Genomic DNA, 19,435 nt, shown 5'->3' with positions numbered 1-19,435 from the left:
TGTGATAAAAAATGATCGGGCAGGCCGACCAGGGGTTGAATTTGGGGGCGACGAGCTCTACAGCGTATACGTCTCTGAGCGTGCGTTTGCGCCTTCTCTTTGGTATGTGAGTCGCGTAGATCATGTTTACTGTTTTAACTTCTGGTGGGAATTTTTTCTGTCCCCCAGTGTTCAGCTGATGAGGCTCATCCTCGTCTTCACTTGGTGTTTCTCTTCCTTTGTGTTCGGCATTTAACTTTCCGGCCTGCTTGAAGACCCAGCATTCTCTGTGAGTGTGGTTCGCAGGTTTTTCGGGGGTGCCATGAATTTGGCACAATCTGTCCAGGACTTTGTTCAGGCCGTATGGTCCCTCTTTGCTGCCTTTAAACGGCTTCTTTCATTGACCGGGTCGAGGGCTGCTGAATCCGGCGTTAACTGCCGTGTTGTCCGACTTTCTTCCTTGTTCCGACGCTTGTTTTTATTGCGTCGTGGCTTCCTGTTGCCATCCCTAATCTCGGATGTGCCCGGGTCACTGGTGCCTCTATGGGCCAACCAGTTGTCTTCACCCACGCAGAAGCGGGTCATAAGGCTTGTTAGGCCGCCATTATCCTCGGCTTTTCTTGGCTGAGGTGTCTGGCGAGCCACTCGTCTCGAATACTATGCTTGAAGGCTGCTAGGGCTTCGGCATCCGGATAATCGAAAATTTGATTCTTCTTAGTGAGAAATCTGTTCCAAAGCTTATGGGCGGACTCTCCGGGCTGTTGTATTATGTGACTTAAATCATCTGCGTCCGCAGGTCAGACATAGGTCCCTTGAAAATTGGCCCTGAAAGCGTCCTCAAGTTCCTCCCAACTTCCGATTGAATTTTCGGGGAGGCTTTTCAACCAGTGCCGAGCTGGCCCCTTTAATTTGAGGGGAAGGTATTTTATGGCATGGAGGTCATCCCCACGAGCCATGTGGATATGAAGGATAAAATCCTCAATCCAGACCCCAGGGTCTGTCGTTCCGTCGTATGCCTCTATGTTCACGGGTTAGAATCCCTGTGGAAATTCGTGATCCAGTACCTCTTCGGTGAAGCACAGAGGGTGTGAAGCCCCTCTGTATTTGGACATGTTGTGGCATGCTGTCGACTGTTGTTGTGTCCGGTGTTGATTCCGAACTGGTATTCGATCAGTCTGATCGTTTTGGTGACAGGTAATCCTGCACCGGAGCATGTCCTCTAGATCTATAGATGGACCTGGCCGCGCCGGCCTTCTTGTCCAGGAGCTCACGTAAATCGTGTGCGGCGTCAGTAGCTCCTCTATTGTGGTCATGAAGTGGTTGGTCCGGTCGATTGTCCGTATTGTTCTTTGGCGGAATGGCTTCATCGTCGAATTCAGGCAGCAGCTTGCGCTTTGGGTAGGTCTTTGTGTGGCGATCGTCGCCATATTTTTCTTTAGTGTCTAGCACTTTATTCCATCTGCGGTTGAGCGTATCCTGCACATCTTGAAGCCTTTGCTTCTGCTTCTTTAGGCTTCTCGCTGTGGCCATAAGCCTTCTGTGGAGGTTATCTCGCTCCAAACGTTTTTCCGGGATGATGAATGCATCGTCGTCCGGACTGTACTCTTCTCCAGGGGCAGGTTGATAAGTTCGGCCCTCGAGATCGCTTTGATCGGGTGTTTGCTCCGGCCGTGTTCGGCGTGACCTGGCTCATCCTGCTCCATCGCAGGGTCCATATGGTCGTTGTTGCCTTTGAGTTGACTGGGGTGTCGATTTTTCTAGCGTTGTTATCGCTATTTTTACTGTGGCTGCACTTAGAGCGGCACCTGCGCCATCGTTTTGGCTTTTGTCCTGGGGGTTTATCCTCCGTTGTATCCTTTTTGTCGCTGTTGTCCTCCTTAGGCGTGTCCACCATGTATATATTGTATGATGAGGTGTCCGTCCAGCACCCCGTGGGCGGTGGTTCCAAATCGTCTCCTGCACCGACGTCCATACCGTCGGTGTTGTCGGAGTCGAAGTCAAGCATGTCTGTTACGTCATCGACAGTGGCTATTAAGTGTGTGGTGGGTGGGCGGAGATTTTCTTCATCGTCTGAATCCCCCTCGAGCCGGACATAGTTCGGCCAAGAGCCCTCTGACAAAGAGAGAGACCTTAAATAGTTTAGCACATCACCAAAGGGTGGGTGCTGAAAGATATCCGCGGCGGTGAACTCCATGATTGGTGTCCAATCAGCTTCGATGGGCACGGATGCGCGCGGTCCTGGACCTTCAGCCGGAAACAAGTCTGGGGGTCCGGCGACACAGATTTCCTTAGAGGTGGAGTTTGTGTTCGGCTCCAACGCCGATGATTATGCGGCCTCTGTGGCGGGGTCCATCCACCCGTCCTCGGACGACGCGCTCTGTCCCGGATTTAGGTCTGGGGCTGTTGCAGGTGCGATATCCCGAATACTGTCCGACGGCAGATCCAAGTCGTGCCCGTCATGACCGTTCGACGCTCCTGACGTAGGCCCGAATTCGTCGAAGATCAAGTCTCCGCGGATGTCGGTGTGTAATTCAAGTTTCCAAACCTGACCTGATGGCCAGGGGCATAGCTGTCGATCTGCTCCAGGTGGCCAAGCGAGTTGGCCTGCAGTACGAAGCCGCTGAACATGAAGATCTGACCGGGGAGAAAAGTCTCACCCTGGGTCATGTTGTTGTTGATGATTGAAGGAGCCATCAAGCCTTGTGGTGATGACACAGTGGAACTCTCAATGAAAGCACCAATATCGGTGTCAAAACCGGCGGATCTCGGATAGGGGGTCCCGAACTGTGCGTCTAAGGCTAATGGTAACAGGAGGCTCTCTCGAGCTCCTCTCCAAAGCAGGCCTACTAGGCCTACATGTTCTCTGCTGCCCTGTGGGCCTACTGGGCCTTTGCGGGCCTGCATCCTGGCCCAACAAAATGTTGTGTTTCTAGTCGTATGCAGGCCGCTCTAGCCCAGTAGGCGGGCTTTTTTATTTTCTTAATTTTTTTTTGCTTTAATTTTTTTGCTTTATTTATTTTGAGTTGTTTTTTGCTGTATTTAGAGTTTCTTTGTGAATATTTTTGCTTTAGGTATAAAAAATTACAAACTTTCTGTTGGTGCCGGTAGTTTTCAAATTTGAATAGTTTAAAATTTGAATTATTTAAAATTTGTGTGAATCACTAGTTTGTGAATAACTTAACTTTGAAAATAGATTTTTCAGTGATTCTTTTTTCTTATGTTTAATATTAGTGTGTTTTATCATTATATTGAATTTGGTAATGCTTAGGTTATTTAAAAAATGAAATGCCTTTGTAACAGATGAGTTTTAGTCTGAAACCCTGATACTTCGAAAGAGATTGTCCATTTTGTACACGAAGTGCATCCAGTTTTTACCGTAACCCTCTCTACTTTTTTGCACATGCTATGTGGGTGAAATTATGATACCATGCCAACTTTCAACCTTTTCTGAGTTCATTTGAAATGCTTTTCAATTTCAGGGTCATTTAGCTGAAAAAATCAGTAAATGCATGAAAGAATTTGTTTGCACATAAAATTTCTTCGCGTTTCAAATGCCAAAACACATAACTACCCTAACTATTACAGAGATTCCCTCCTGGGTGTGAAACACAAAAGAAAGTGATGATAGTGAAGCCGATCACATCCCAGATCTTTGGGTGTGAAACTTTTTCTTCGCGTGTGTCCCTTTGCGCCGTAGCCATGGAAAATCTTCATCATTTAACTGGATGCTCGGGTCAATATTCACTGTGAATGGAGCAATTTCATCAAACTTTTCATAATCTTCTGACATGTCTGTCTTGTCATCCACTCCCACGATGTTTCTTTTCCCTAAAAGAACTATGTGGCGCTTTGGCTCGTCGTATGATCCATTCGCTTCCTTATCTTTTCTTTTTCTCGGCCTGGTAGAAATGTCTTTCACATAAAAAACATGCGCCACATCATTGGCTAGGACGAATGGTTCGTCTGCATACACAAGATTGTTGAGATCCACCGTTGTCATTCCGTTCTGTGGATCTTCCGTTACCCCGCCTCGTGCATATTGACTCATTTGCATCGAAACAAAGGGACCTTCAAACCACCTCCATAGTTAAGTTCCCATAAGTCCTCTATGTAACCATAATATGTTTCTGAAGGAAATATGCCCAAGAGGCAATAATAAAGTTATTATTTATTTCCTTATTTCATGATAAATGTTTATTATTCATGCTAGAATTGTATCAACCGGAAACATGATACATGTGTGAATACATAGACAAACTGAGTGTCACTAGTATGCCTCTACTTGACTAGCTCATTAATCAAAGATGGTTATGTTTCCTAGCCATGGACAAAAGAGTTGTCATTTGATTAACGGGATCACATCATTAGGAGAATGATGTGATTGACTTGACCCATTCCGTTAGCTTAGCACTTGATCATTTAGTATGTTGTTGTTGCTTTCTTCATGACTTATACATGTTCCTATAACTATGAAATTATGCAACTCCCGTTTACCGGAGGAACACTTTGTGTGCTACCAAACGTCACAACTTAACTGGGTGATTATAAAGGAGCTCTACAGGTGTCTCCGAAGATACATGTTGGGTTGGCGTATTTCGAGATTAGGATTTGTCACTCCGATTGTCGGAGAGGTATCTCTGGGCCCTCTCGGTAATGCACATCACTATAAGCCTTGCAAGCAATGTAGCTAATGAGTTAGTTACAGAATGATGCATTACGTAACGAGTAAAGATACTTGCCGGTAACGAGATTGAACTAGGTATTGAGATACTGACGATCGAATCTCGGGCAAGTAACATACCGATGACAAAGGAACAACGTATATTGTTATGCGGTTTTACCGATAAAGATCTTTGTAGAATATGTAGGAGCCAATATGAGCATCCAGGTTCCGCTATTGGTTATTGACCGGAAACGTGTCTCGGTCATGTCTACATAGTTCTCGAACCCGTAGGGTCCGCACGCTTAAGGTTTCGATGACAGTTATATTATGAGTTTATGAGTTTTTATGTCCCGAATGAGATCGGGGACATGACAAGGAGTCTCTAAATGGTCGAGACGTAAAGATCAATATATTGGACGACTATATTCGGACTTCGGAAAGGTTCCGAGTGATTCGGGTATTTTTCGGAGTACCGGAGAGTTACGGGAATTCGCCGGGGAGTATATGGGCCTTATTGGGCCATACGGGAATAGAGGAGAGAGGCCAAAAGGAAGGAGGCCTGCGCCCCCCCCCCTTTGGTCCGAATTGGACAAGGGGTGCAGCCCCCTTTTCCTTTTCCCTCTCCCCCTCTTTCCCCTTCTACTCCAACAAGAAAGGAGTGAGTCCTACTCCCGGTGGGAGTAGGACTCCCCTTGGCGTGCCCCCTCCTAGGCCGGCCGCACCTTCCCCCTCCCTCCTTTATATACGGGGGCAGGGGGCACCTCAAGACACACAAGTTGATCTTCGTGATCGTTCCTTAGCCGTGTGCGGTGCCCCCCTCCACCATATTCCACCTCGGTCATATCGTAGCGGTGCTTAGGTGAAGCCCTGCATCGGTAGAACATCATCATCGTCACCACGCCGTCGTGCTGACAGGACTCATCCCCGACACCCTGCTGGATCGGAGTCCGGGGATCGTCATCGAGCTGAATGTGTGCTGAACTCGGAGGTGCCGTACGTTCGGTACTTGGATCGGTCGGATCGTGAAGACGTACGACTACATCAACCGCGTTGTTATAATGCTTCCGCTTTCGGTCTACGAGGGTACATGGACAATACTCTCCCTTCTCGTTGCTATGCATCACCATGATCTTACGTGTGCGTAGGAAATTTTTGAAATTACTATGTTCCCCAACAATGGCATCCGAGCCTGGTTTTTTGCCTAGATGTTATATGCACGAGTAGAACACAAGTGAGTTGTGGGCGATACAAGTCATACTGCTTACCAGCATGTCATACTTTGGTTCGGCGGTATTGTTGGATGAAGCGGCCCGGATCGACATTACGCGTACGCTTATGCGAGACTGGTTCTACTGACGTGCTTTGCACACAGGTGGCTGGCGGGTGTCAGTTTCTCCAACTTTAGTTGAACCGAGTGTGGCTACGCCCGGTCCTTGAGAAGGTTAAAACAACACTAACTTGACGAACTATCGTTGTGGTTTTGATGCGTAGGTAAGAACGGTTCTTGCTCAGCCCGTAGCAGCCACGTAAAACTTGCAACAACAAAGTAGAGGACGTCTAACTTGTTTTTGCAGGGCATGTTGTGATGTGATATGGTCAAGACGTGATGCTATATGTTATTGTATGAGATGATCATGTTTTGTAACCGAGTTATCGGCAACTGGCAGGAGCCATATGGTTGTCGCTTTATTGTATGAAATGCAAGCGCCCTATAATTGCTTTACTTTATCTCTAAGTGGTAGCGGTAGTCGTAGAAGCAATAGATGGCAAAACGACAACGATGCTATGATGGAGATCAAGGTGTCGCGCCGGTGACAATGGTGATCAGGACGGTGCTTCGAAGATGGAGATCACAAGCACAAGATGATGATGGCCATATCATATCAGTTATATTGATTGCATGTGATGTTTATCCTTTATGCATCTTATCTTGCTTTGATTGATGGTAGCATTTTAAGATGATCTCTCACTAATTATCAAGAAGTGCTCTCCCTGAGTATGCACCGTTGCGAAAGTTCTTCGTGTTGAGACACCACGTGATGATCGGGTGTGATAGGCTCTACGTTCAAATACAACGGGTGCAAAACAGTTGCACACGCGGAATACTCAGGTTAAACTTGACGAGCCTAGCATATGCAGATATGGCCTCGGAACACGGAGAACGAAAGGTCGAACATGAATGATATAGTAGATATGATCAACATAGTGATGTTCACCATTGAAAACTACTCCATCTCACGTGATGATCGGACATGGTTTAGTTGATTTGGATCACGTGATCACTTAGATGACTAGAGAGATGTCTGTCTAAGTGGGAGTTCTTTAGTAATATGATTAATTGAACTTAAATTTATCATGAACTTAGTCCTGGTAGTATTTTTGCAAATTATTTTGTAGATCAATAGCTCGTGTTGTTGCTTCCCTATGTTTTTGCTTCCCTATGTTTTTATATGTGTTCCTAGAGAAAACTAAGTTTAAAAATGTTAGTAGCAATGATGCGGACTTGGTCCGTGATCTGAGGTTTATCCTCATTGCTGCATAGAAGAATTATGTCCTTGATGCACCGCTAGGTGACAGACCTATTGCAGGAGCAGATGTAGACGTTATGAACGTTTGGCTAGCTCAATATGATGACTACTTGATAGTTTTGTGCAGCATGCTTTATGGCTTAGAACCGGGACTACAAAAACGTTTTTGAAACATCATGGAACATATAAGATGTTTCAAGAGATGAAATTGGTATTTCAGACTCATGCCCGTGTCAAGAGGTATGAGACCTTTGACAAATACTTCGCCTAAAAGATGGAGGAGAATTGCTCAACTAGTGAGCAAGTACTTAGATTGTCTGAGTACTACAATCGCTTGAATCATATAGGAGTTAATCTTCCAGATAAGATAGTGATTGGCAGAGTTCTCTAGTCACCATCACCAAGTTACTGGAACTTCGTGATGAACTATAATGCAAGGGATGACGAAAATGATTCCCGAGCTCTTCATGATGCTGAAATCGATGAAGGTAGAAATCAAGAAAAGAGCATCAAGTGTTGATGATTGACAAGACCACTAGTTTCAAGAAAATGGCAAAGGAAAAGAAAGGGAACTTCAAGTAGAATGGCAACCAAGTTGTCACTCCCGCGAATAAGCCCAAAGCTGGACCAAAGCCTGAAACTGAGTGCTTACACTGCAAAGGAAATGGTCACTAGAAGCGGAAATGCCCTGGATATTTGGTGGATAAGTAAGATGGAAAGTGAACAAGGGTATATTTGATATACAGGTTATTGATGTGTACCTTACTAGTGTTCATAGTAGCCCCTGAGTATTTGATACTTGTTCGGTTGCTAAAAATTAGTAACTCGAAACATGAGTTACAGAATAAACAGAGACTAGTTGAGGGTGAATTGACGATGTGTGTTGGAAGTAGTTCCAAGATTGATATGATCATCATCACACTCTCCCTACACTTTCGAGATTAGTGTAGAACCTAAATAAATGTTATTTGGTGTTTGCGTTGAGCATGAATATGATTTGATCATGTTTATTGTAATACGGTTATTCATTTAAAGTCAGAGAATAATTGTTGTTCTGTTTACATGAATAAAGCCTTCAATGGTCATACACCCAATGAAAATAGTTTGTCGGATCTCGATCATAGTGATACACATATTCATAATATTGATGCCAAAAGATGCAAAGTTGATAATGATAGTGCAACTTATTTGTGGCACTGCCATTTGGGTCATATTGGTGTAAAGCGCATGAAGAAACTCCATACTGATGGAATTCTGGAATCACTTGATTATGAATCATTTGGTACTTGCGAACCGTGCCTTTTGGGCAAGATGGCTAAAACTCCATTCTTCGGAACAATGGAACGAGCTACTGATTTATTGGAAATAATACATACCGATGTATGCGATCCAATGAGTGTTGATGCTCGTGGCGAGTATCGTTATTTTCTGACCTTCACAGATGATTTGAGCAGATATGGGTATATCTACTTAATAAAACACAAGTCTGAAACATTTAATGTTCAAAGAAATTCAGAGTGAAGTGAAGAATCATCATAACAAGAAAATAAAGTTTCTACGATCTGATCATGAAGAAGAATATTTGAGTTACGAGTTTGGCCTTCATATAAAACAATGTGGAATAGTTTCACAGCTCACGCCACATGGAACACCACATCGTTATGGTGTGTCTGAACGTCGTAACCGCACTTTATTGGATATGGTGCGATCTACGATGTTTCTTATCAATTTACCACTATCATTATGGGGTTATGCATTAGAGACAGCTGCATTCACTTTAAATAGGGCACCATGAAAATCCATTGACACGACGCCTTATGAACTGTGGTTTGGCAAGAAACCAAAGTTGTCGTTTCTTAAAGTTTGGGGCTGCGATGCTTATGTGAAAAAGTTTCAACCTAATAAGCTCGAACCCAAATCGGAGAAGTGCGTCTTCATAGAATACCCAAAGGTAACTATTGGGTACACCTTCTATCATAGATCCGAAGGCAAGTTATTCGTTGCTAAGATGGATCCTTTCTAGAGAAGAAGTTTCTCTCGAAAGAAGTCAGTGGGAGGAAAGTAGAACTTGATGAGGTAATTGTACCTTCTCCCTTATTGGAAAGTAGTTCATCACAGAAATCAGTTTCAGTGATTCCTACACCAATTAGTGAGGAAGTTAATGATGATGATCATGAAACTTCAGATCAAGTTGCTACCAAACCTCGTAGGTCTTCCAGAGTAAGATCCGCACTAGAGTGGTACGGTAATCATGTTCTGGAAGTCATGTTATTAGACCATGATGAACCTACGAACTATGAGGAAGCAATCATGAGCCCAGATTCCACGAAATGGCTTGAGGCCATAAAATCTGAGATATGATCCATGTATGAGAACAAAGTATGGACTTTGATTGACTTGCTCGATGATCAGCAAGCCATATTAAATAAATGGATCTTCAAGAGGAAGACAGACACTGATAGTAGTGTCACTATCTACTAAGCTCGACTTGTTGCGAAAGGTTTTCGACAAGTTCAGGATGTTGAATACGATGAGATTTTCTCACTCGTAACGATGCTTAAGTCTATCAGAATCATGTTAGCAATTGCCACATTTTTTGAAATCTGGGAAATGGATGACAAAACCGCATTCCTTAAATGGATATTTCTGAAAGAAGTGTTGTATATGATACAACCAGAAAGGTTTTGTAAATCCTAAAGGTGCTAACAAAATGTGCAAGCTCCAGCGATCCATCAATGGACTGGTGCAAGCATCTCGGAGGTGGAATATACACTTTGATGAGTTGATCAAAGCATATGGTTCTATACAGACTTTTGGAAAGGCGTGTATTTACAAGAAAGTGAGTGGGAGCACACAACCTTTCTGATAAGTATATGTGAATGACATATTGTTGATCGAAAATGATGTAGAATTTTCTGGAAAGCATAAAGGAGTGTTTGAAAGGAGTTTTTCAAAGAAAGACCTCAGTGAAGCTGCTTACACATTGAGAATTAAGATCTATAGAGATAGATCAAGATGCTTGATAAGATTTTTCAATGAGTACATACCTTGATAAGATTTTGAAGTAGTTCAAAATGAAACAGTCAAAGAAGGAGTTCTAGCCTGTGTTGCAAGGTGTGAAGTTGAGTAAGACTCAAAACCCGACCATGGCAGAAAATAGAAAGAGAATGAAAAGTCATTCCCTATGCCTCAGTCATAGGTTCTATAAACTATGTTATGATGTGTACCAGACCTATTGTATACCTTGCTCTGAGTTTGGCAAAGGAATACAATTTTGATCTAATAGTAGATCACCAGACAACGGTCAAGAATATCCTTAGTGAGGACTAAGGATATGTTTCTCGATTATGGAGGTGATAAAAGAGTTCGTCATAAAAGTTACATCGGTGCAAACTTTTACACTGATCCAGATGACTCTAAGTCTCAATATGGATACATATTGAAAGTGGGAGCAATTAGCTAGAGTAGCTCTGTGTAGAGCATTGAAGACATAGAATATTTGTGAAATACATACGGCTCTGTATGTGACAGACCCGTTGACTAAACTTCTCTCGCGAGCAAAACATGATCATACCTTAGTACTCTTTGGGTGTTAATCACATAGCGATGTGAACTAGATTATTGACTCTAGTAAACCGTTTGGGTGTTGGTCACATGACGATGTGAGCTATGGGTTAATCACATACATATGTGAATATTTGTGTCAAATCACATGGTGATGTGAACTAGATTATTGACTCTAGTGCAAGTGGGAGACTGAAGGAAATATGCCCTAGAGACAATAATAAAGTTATTATTTATTTCCTTATTTCATGATAAATGTTTATTATTGATGCTAGAATTGTATCAACCGGAAACATGATACATGTGTGAATACATAGACAAACTGAGTGTCACTAGTATGCCTTTACTTGACTAGCTCATTAATCAAAGATGGTTATGTTTCCTAGCCATGGACAAAAGAGTTGTCATTTGATTAACGGGATCACATCATTAGGAGAATGATGTGATTGACTTGACCCATTCCGTTAGCTTAGCACTTGATCATTTAGTATGTTGCTATTGCTTTCTTCATGACTTATACATGTTCCTATAACTATGAGATTATGCAACTCCCGTTTACCGGAGGAACACTTTGTGTGCTACCAAACGTCACAACGTAACTGGGTGATTATAAAGGAGCTCTACAGGTGTCTCCAAAGATACATGTTGGGTTGGTGTATTTCGAGATTAGGATTTGTCACTCCGATTGTCGGAGAGGTATCTCTGGGCCCTCTCGGTAAAACACATCACTATAAGCCTTGCAAGCAATGTAGCTAATGAGTTAGTTACGAAATGATGCATTACATAACGAGTAAAGAGACTTGCCGGTAACGAGATTGAACTAGGTATTGAGATACCGACAATCGAATCTCGGGCAAGTAACATACCGATGACAAAGGGAACAACGTATGTTGTTATGTGGTTTGACCGATAAAGATCTTCGTAGAATATGTAGGAGCCAATATGAGCATCCAGGTTCCGCTATTGGTTATTGACCGGAAACGTGTCTCGGTCATGTCTACATAGTTCTCGAACCCGTAGGGTCCGCACGCTTAAGGTTTCGATGATAGTTATATTATGAGTTTATGAGTTTTTATGTACCGAAGGAGTTCGGAGTCCTGAATGAGATAGGGGACATGACGAGGAGTCTCGAAATGGTCGAGACATAAAGATCGATATATTGGACGACTATATTCGGACTTCGGAAAGGTTCCGAGTGATTCGGGTGTTTTTCGGAGTACCGAAGAGTTACGGGAATTCGCCGGGGAGTATATGGGCCTTATTGGGCCATATGGGAATAGAGGAGAGAGGCCAAAAGGAAGGAGGCCTGCGCCCCCCCTCTGGTCCGAATTGGACAAGGGGCGCAGCCCCCTTTTCCTTTTCCCTCTCCCCCTCTTTCCCCTTCTAATCCAACAAGGAAGGAGGGAGTCCTACTCCCGGTGGGAGTAGGACTCCCCTTGGCGCGCCCCCTCCTAGGCCGACCGCACCTTCCCCCTCCCTCCTTTATATAGGGGGTAGGGGTACACCTCAGGACACACAAGTTGATCTTCGTGATCGTTCCTTATCCGTGTGCGGTGCCCCCCTCCACCATATTCCACCTCGGTCATATCGTAGCGGTGCTTAGGCGAAGCCCTGCGTCGGTAGAACATCATCATCGTCACCACGCCGTCGTGCTGACGGAACTCATCCCCGACACCCTGCTGGATCGGAGTCTGGGGATCGTCATCGAGCTGAACGTGTGCTGAACTCGGAGGTGCCGTATGTTCGGTACTTGGATCATTTGGATCGTGAAGACGTACGACTACATCAAGCGCGTTGTTATAATGCTTCCGCTTTCGGTCTACGAGGGTACGTGGACAATACTCTCCCTTCTCGTTGCTATGCATTACCATGATCTTGCGTGTGTGCGTAGGAAATTTTTTAAATTACTACGTTCCCCAACAGTTTCCTTTCCCGTGTTGGTGTTGGAAATATGCCCTAGAGGCAATAATAAAATGATTATTATTATATTTCCTTGTTCATGATAGTTGTCTATTTTTCATGCTATAATTGTATTGATCGAAAACCGTAATACATGTGTGAATACATAGACCATAACATGTCCCTAGTGAGCCTCTAGTTGACTAGCTCGTTGATCAACAGATGGTCATGGTTTCCTGACTATGGACATTGGATGTCATTGATAACAGGATCACATCATTAGGAGAATGATGTGATGGACAAGACCCAATCCTAAGCACAACACAAGATCGTGTAGTTCGTTTGCTAAAGCTTTTCTAATGTCAAGTATCAGTTCCTTAGACCATGAGATTGTGTAACTCCCGGATACCGTAGGAGTTCTTTGGGTGTACCAAACATCACAACGTAACTGGGTGACTATAAAGGTGCACTACAGGTATCTCCGAAGGTGTCTGTTGGGTTGGCACGAATCGAGACTGGGATTTGTCACTCCGTATGACAGAGAGGTATCTCTGGGCCCACTCGGTAATGCATCATCATAATGAGCTCAATGTGACTAAGTGGTTAGTCACGGGATCATGCATTATGTAATGAGTAAAGTGACTTGCCTGTAACGAGATTGAACGAGGTATTGGGATACCGACGATCGAATCTCGGGCAAGTAACGTACCGATTGATAAAGGAATTGTTTACGGGATTGCTTGAATCCTTGACATCGTGGTTCATCCGATGAGATCATCGTGGAACATGTGGGAGCCAACATGGGTATCCAGATCCCGCTGTTGGTTATTGGCCGGAGAGCTGTCTCGGTCATGTCTACATGCCTCCTGAACCCGTAGGGTCTACACACTTAAGGTTCGATGACGCTAGGGTTATTAGGAAGACTTGTAAGTTATTACCGAATGTTGTTCGGAGTCCCGGATGACATCCCATACGCCACGAGGAGTTCCGAAATGGTTCGTAGGTGAAGATTTATATATGGGAAGTTGTCATATGGTCACCGGAAAAGTTCGGGGGCATACCGGTATTGTATCGGGGCCACCGGAGGGGTTCCGGGGGTCCACCGGGAGGGGCCACATCTCTCGGAGGGCCTCATGGGCCGTAGTGGGAAGGGAACCAGCCCTTGGAGGGCTGAGCGCATCCCCCCTTGGGCCCATGCACCTAGGGTTGGGGGGGACCCTAAAGGGGGCGCCCCCCTTGCTTGGGGGGCAAGCCCCCTCCCCTTGGCCGCCGCCTCCCCCTCTAGATCTCATCTAGAGGGGGACGGCCCCCTTCCCCCTCCTCCTATAAATAGAGGGGCGAGGGGAGGGCTGCAGCACCACATCCAAGGCGCAGCCCCTCCCCTCCCCAACACCTCTCCTCCTCCGTAAGAGCTTGGCGAAGCCCTGCCGGAATACTGCCTCTCCATCACCATCACGCCGTCGTGCTGCTGTTGGAGCCCTCTTCCTCAACCTCTCCTTCCCCCTTGCTGGATCAAGAAGGAGGAGACGTCCTCGCTCTGTACGTGTGTTGAACGCGGAGGTGCCGCCCGTTCGCCGCTTGGATCATCGATGATTTGGACTACGACGAGTATGACTCCATCAACCCCGTTCTCTTGAATGCTTCCGCTCGTGATCTACAAGGGTATGTAGATGCACTCCTCTCTCTCTCATTGCTAGATGACTCCATAGATTGATCTTGGTGATGCGTAGAAAATTTTAAATTTCTGCTACGATCCCCAATAGTGGCATCAAGAGCTAGGTCTATGCGTAGTTTCTATGCACGAGTAGAACACAATTTTGTTGTGGGCGTAGATTTTGTCAATTTACTTGCCAGTACTAGTCTTATCTTGTTTCGGCGGCATCGTGGGATGAAGTGGCCTGGACCGACCTTAAACGTACGCTTACGTGAGACAGGTTCCACCGACTGACATGCACTAGTTGCATAAGGTGTCTAGCGGGTGTCCGTCTCTCCCACCTTAGTCAGATCGGATTCGATGAAAAGGGTCCTTATGAAGGGTAAATAGAAATTGGCATATCACGTTGTGGTTTTGACGTAGGTAAGAAACGTTCTTGCTAGAACCCTTGGCAACCACGTAAAAAATATGCAACAACAATTAGAGGACGTCTAACTTGTTTTTGCAGCATATGCCTTGTGATGTGATATGGCCAAAAGGATGTGATGAATGATATATATGTGATGTATGAGATTGATCAGGTTCTTGTAATAGAAATCACGACTTGCATGTCGATGAGTATGACAATCGACAGGAGCCATAGGAGTTGTCTTAATTATTGTATGACCTGCGTGTCATTGAATAACGCCATGTAATTACTTTACTTTATTGCTAAATCGTTAGCCATAGTAGTAGAAGTAATCGTTGGTGTGACAACTTCATGAAGACACGATGATGGAGATCATGATGATGGAGATCATGGTGTCATGCCGGTGACGATGATGATCATGGCGCCCCGAAGATGGAGACCAAAAGGAGTAAAATGATATTGGCCATATCATGACACTATTTGATTGCATGTGATGTTTATCATGTTTTTGCATCTTATTTGCTTAGAACGACGGTAGTAAATAAGGTGACTCCTCATAATAATTTCAAGAAAGTGTCCCCCCTAACTGTGCGCCGTTGCGAAAGTTCGTTGTTTCGAAGCACCACGTGATGATCGGGTGTGATAGATTCTAACGTTCACATACAATGGGTGTAAGACAGATTTACACATGCAAGAACACTTAGGTTGACTTGACGAGCCTAGCATGTACAGATATGGCCTCGAAACACAAGAGACCGAAAGGTCGAACATGAGTCATATAGAAGATACGATCAACATGAAGATGTTCACCGATGATGACTAGTCCGTCTCACGTGATGATCGGACACGGCCTAGTTGACTCGGATCATGGATCACTTAGATGACTACAGGGATGTCTATCTGAGTGGGAGTTCATTAAATAATTTTATTAGATGAACTTAATTATCATGAACTCAGTCTAAAACTTTTGCAATATGTCTTGTAGATCAAATGGCCCACGCTAATGTTGCCCTCAACTTCAATGCGTTCCTAGAGAAAACCAAGCTGAAAGACGATGACAGTAACTAAGCGAACTGGGTCCGGAACTTGAGGATCATCCTCATAGCTGCTAAAAGAGCATATGTCCTAGATGCACCTCTACGTGAAGCACCTGTTTTCCCAGCAGCTCAAGGCGTTATGAACGCCTGTCAGTCGCGTAGTGATGATTACTCCCTGGTTCAGTGCGGCATGATTTACAGCTTAGAACCGGGGCTCCAAAAGCGTTTTGAGTAGCACAGAGCATATGAGATGTTCCAATAGCTGAAAATGGTTTTCCAAGCTCATGCTCGGGTCGAGAGATATGAAGTCCCCGACAAGTTCTATAGTTGTAAGATGGAGGAGAATAGTTCTGTCAGCGAGCACATGCTCAAAATGTTTGGGTTACAAAACCGCTTGTCTCAGCTAGGAGTTAACCTCCCAGATGACGCAGTCATTGACAGAATCCTTCAGTCGCTCCCACCTAGCTACAAGAGCTTTGTGATGAACTACAATATGGAGGGGATGGTGAAAACTATTCCTGAGGTATTTTCAATGCTGAAATCAGCGGAGGTAGAAATCAAAAAGGAACAACAAGTGTTGATGGTCAATAAAACCACTAGTTTCAAGAAAGGCAAGGGTAAGAAGAACTTTAAGAAGGACGGCAAGGGAGTTGCAGCGCCCGGTAAGCCAGTTGTCGGGAAGAAGCCAAAGCATGGACCCAAACCTGAGACTGAGTGCTTTTATTGCAAGGGAAGCGGACACTAGAAGCGGAACTGCCCCAAGTACTTAGCGGACAAGAAGGCTGGCAACACCAAAGGTATATGTGATACACATGTAATTGATGTGTACCTTACCAGTACTAGTAATAGCTCCTGGGTATTTGATACCGGTGCGGTTTCTCATATTTGTAACTCAAAACAGGAGATGCGGAATAAGCGGAGACTGGCGAAGGACGAGGTGATGATGTGTGTCAGGAATGGTTCCAAGGTCGATGTGATCGCCGTCGGCACGCTACCTCTACATTTACCTACGAGGTTAGTTTTAAACCTCAATAATTGTTATTTAGTGCCAGCTTTGAGCACGAACATTGTATCTGGATCTCGTTTAATACGAGATGGCTACTCATTTAAATCTGAGAATAATGGTTGTTCTATTTACATGAGAGATATGTTTTATGGTCATGCCCCGCTGGTCAATGGTTTATTCTTAATGAATCTCGAACGTGATGTTACACATATTCATAGTGTGAATACCAAAAGATGTAAGATTGATAGTGATAGTCCCACATATCTGTGGCACTGCCGCCTTGGTCACATTGGTGTTAAACGCATGAAGAAGCTCCATGCGGATGGACTTTTAGAGTCTCTTGATTTCGAATCATTTGACACGTGCGAACCATGCCTCATGGGCAAAATGACCAAGACTCCGTTCTTCGGAACAATGGAGCGAGCAACAAACTTATTGGAAATTATACATACTGATGTGTCGGTCCAATGAGCGTTGAGGCTCGCGGTGCCTATCGTTACGTTCTCACCCTCACTGATGACTTAAGTAGATATGGGTATGTCTACTTAATGAAACACAAGTCTGAGACCTTTGAAAAGTTCAAGGAATTTCAGAATGAGGTAGAAAATCAACGTGACAGAAAAATAAAGTTCTTACGATCAGATCGTGGGGGAGAATATTTATGTCACGAGTTTGGTACGCACTTAAGGAAATGTGGAATCGTTTCACAACTCACGCCGCCTGGAACACCTCAGCGTAACGGTGTGTCCGAACGTCGTAATCGCACTCTATTGGATATGGTGCGGTCTATGATGTCTCTTACCTATTTACCGTTATCATTTTGGGGATACGCTTTAGAGACAGCTACATTGACTGTAAATAGGGCACCTTCTAAATCCGTTGAGACGACACCGTATGAATTATGGTTTGGAAAGAAACCTAAGCTGTCGTTTCTAAAAGTTTGGGGATGCGATGCTTATGTCAAGAAACTTCAACCTGAAAAGCTCGAACCCAAGTCAAAAAAATGCGTCTTCATAGGATACCCTAAGGAAACAATTGGGTATACCTTCTACCTCAGATCCGAAGGCAAGATCTTTGTTGCCAAGAATGGGTCCTTTTTGGAGAAAGAGTTTCTCTCGAAAGAAGTAAGTGGGAGGAAGGTGGAACTTGATGAAGTACTACCTCTTGAACCGGTAAGTAGCGCAGCTCAGGAAGATGTTCCCGTGGTGCCTACACCGACTAGAGAGGAAGTTAATGATGATGATCAAGGTACTTCGGATCAAGTTACTACTGAACTTCATAGGTCCACAAGGACACGTTCCACACCAGAATGGTATGGCAACCCTGTCCTGGAAATCATGTTGTTAGACAATGGTGAACCTTTGAACTATGAAGAAGCGATGGCGGGCCCAGATTCCAACAAATGACAAGAAGCCATGCAATCCGAGATAGGATCCATGTATGAAAACAAAGTATGGACTTTGACAGACTTGCCCGATGATCGACGAGCAATAGAAAAAAATGAATCTTTAAAAAGAAGACGGACATGGATGGTAATGTTACCATCTATAAGGCTCGACTTGTCGCTAAGGGTTATCGACAAGTTCAAGGGGTTGACTACGATTAGACTTTCTCTCCCGTAGCGAAGCTAAAGTCCGTCCGGATCATGTTAGCAATTGCCGCATACTATGATTATGAGATATGGCAAATGGACATCAAAACGGCATTCCTTAACGGCTATCTTAAGGAAGAATTGTATATGATGCAGCCGGAAGGTTTTGTCGATCCTAAGAATGCTAATAAGGTATGCAAGCTCCAGTGATCCATTTATGGGCTGGTGCAAGCATCTCGGAGTTGGAACATTTGCTTTGATGAAATGATCAAAGCGTTTGGGTTTATGCAGACTTATGGAGAAGCCTGCGTTTACAAGAAAGTGAGTGGGAGCTCTATAGCATTTCTCATATTATATGTGGATGGCATTCTTTTGACGGGAAATAATATAGAACTTTTGGACAGCATAAAGGCCTACTTGAACAAGTGTTTTTCAATGAAGGACCTTGGAGAAGTTTCTTATATATTAGGCATCAAGATCTATAGAGATAGATCGAGACGCCTCATAGGTCTTTCACAAAGCACGTACCTTGACAAGATATTGAAGAAGTTCAATATGGATCAGTCTAAGAAGGGGTTCTTTCCTGTGTTGCAAGGTGTGAAATTGAGCTCAGCTCAAAGCCCGACCACGGCAGAAGATAGAGAAAAGATGAGTGTCATCCCCTATGCCTCAGCCATAGGGTCTATTATGTATGCCATGCTGTGTACTAGACCTGATGTAAACCTTGCCGTAAGTTTGGTAGGAAGGTACCAAAGTAATCCCAGCATGGAACACTGGACAGTGGTCAAGAATATCCTAAAGTACCTGAAAAGGACTAAAGATATGTTTCTCGTTTATGGAGGTGAAGAAGAGCTCGTCGTAAAGGGTTACGTCGATGCTAGCTTCGACACAGATCTGGATGACTCCAAGTCACAAACCGGATACGTGTATATTTTGAATGGAGGATGTCGGTGTCAAAACCGACGGATCTCGGGTAGGGGGTCCTGAACTGTGCGTCTAGGCGGATGGTAACAGGAGACAAGGGACACGATGTTTTACCCAGGTTCGGGCCCTCTTGATGGAGGTAAAACCCTACGTCCTGCTTGATTAATATTGACGATGTGTG

This window comes from Triticum dicoccoides, chromosome 6B, assembly GCF_002162155.2.
Source record: "Triticum dicoccoides isolate Atlit2015 ecotype Zavitan chromosome 6B, WEW_v2.0, whole genome shotgun sequence".
NCBI lineage: Eukaryota > Viridiplantae > Streptophyta > Magnoliopsida > Poales > Poaceae > Triticum > Triticum dicoccoides.
The sequence above is the reverse complement of the archived record's forward strand: the minus strand, read 5'-3'. Positions refer to the sequence as shown.